We start from the raw sequence: 1589 nt of genomic DNA, 5'->3' as shown, positions 1-1589 counted from the left end.
AGAGAGAGAGAGAGAGAGAGATGACGGAGACGGGGAGGAAGAGAGACTAGTGTGCACAAAAGTAAGACGGCAGAAAGAAAAATGAAAGACATAACACATTAATTGGTCGCTTGTAAGCACAAGGCGGCTATCCCGAAAAAAGGCTGTTTTGAGAAAATCGAAGTTAAAGTTTTTGCCCCTTGTTCAGTTTCCTAAAAAGACAAGGCGAGTTTTCTCTCTAACCAAACACATATACACACCAATGAAACAAAACTTCTCCTATAGGTAGGGTAATGCCTACTTTTAGGGGTAGGTCAAGATTTCTGGAAACCCCCAAAATCTGGGTTAGCCCGCTTGTCCTTAAAAGTGACCAGTTAAGAGACTCCCAGTTATTCGTTCCGTGATTACGCCCCACATTGTGTAAAGCGTGCTTTGAGCCTTTCTGGAATAAATATTGTATGTACAGAAATATAAGCAAAGAAAAAATCTTCTGAATACCTCTTGTGTGAGTGCATTACATAAACAGCGTATACAATTGTAGGCCCTTCAAATACCTGCCCCCGTGGATTTATGCACCCCGCATAATTTAGCAAAATTTGATCCTTTCGTGCAAAATTTCTGATTATTTTTCTTTATTGTTCTTTGTTAAAATTAACAGAACCGCATAATTTCACATTTTTGGGCTCAGTTTGTAGGCCTATAATTAAATTTCAGAATTTTTCTTGCATAAAACGACGGGGACAGATTTGACCACACAGATGACGATGCTCTTCCCAGAACAAGCTTCTGATCACACAAACAAACTTCTGTTTAGTTTTAGTAGAGTTTTTACGGCGTTTGCAGCTGCGTATTAAGGTCATATGAGCGCCGAGGGATGGACGTCAACAAAGAAGTCCATACAGGGAATCAGACTTACTCTGCTCACCTCTCTAGCTTCAATAGTGCGACAAAGTCTGCTTCGACTATCAAGGCACCCCGGAAATAGCGGGTCACAAGAGAGTGACAAACATACAAAAGAAGTAGAGGAAAAAATGACGATAGTAAGGATAAGGATTTTTTTTTAAGCAGCAGTTCCGCGTATGCAGTTCAGGCACAGTTATGAGCATGACATTGTTGAATCAGCCCATTTACAATTCTACTGAGCATAAGAACATGTTAATGTCCCCCCTTTGGGAACGGCCTAAAGACACTTCAGTCAGTAGCACCGCCCCCGGGGGGAACAAACAAACATCGATTTTCAACACTTCCTGTTTAGTTTTAGTTAAAAGGTTTTACGGCGCTCGCAACTGCATAAGGTCATATGAGCGCCAGAAGATTAGAGCTGTTACAAGAGAGTAAAGAACATAAAAGGAAGAAGTGGAGATAAGGACGATAGATGTTTGATAGGAAAGAAGAAGCAAACCACACCAGAGCACCCGCCAACCATCCACCAACACTTCCAATTGAGAGCTGAGTTAGAAATATCGAGTAAACAGTCGTCGCCAGGAATGAAAATCCTCTTTGTAGAGCTTTAAATAACATCATAACACACACACACACACACACACAAACACACACACAAACACACACACACACACACCACACACACACACACACACACACAAACACAC

General features: G+C 41.4%; 1 protein-coding gene across 1 annotated transcript in view; it reads left to right on the top strand.

The window, feature by feature from the left end:
• The window catches only part of LOC101852349 (C-C chemokine receptor 1-like protein 1), a 78923-nt gene that overhangs the window by 44665 nt on the left and 32669 nt on the right, over window positions 1-1589 (top strand). The gene's annotated exons all lie outside the window — the stretch shown is intronic.

This window comes from Aplysia californica, unplaced genomic scaffold (genome assembly GCF_000002075.1).
Source record: "Aplysia californica isolate F4 #8 unplaced genomic scaffold, AplCal3.0 scaffold00513, whole genome shotgun sequence".
NCBI classification, from domain to species: Eukaryota; Metazoa; Mollusca; class Gastropoda; order Aplysiida; family Aplysiidae; genus Aplysia; species Aplysia californica.
The sequence above is the reverse complement of the archived record's forward strand: the minus strand, read 5'-3'. Positions and strand labels throughout refer to the sequence as shown.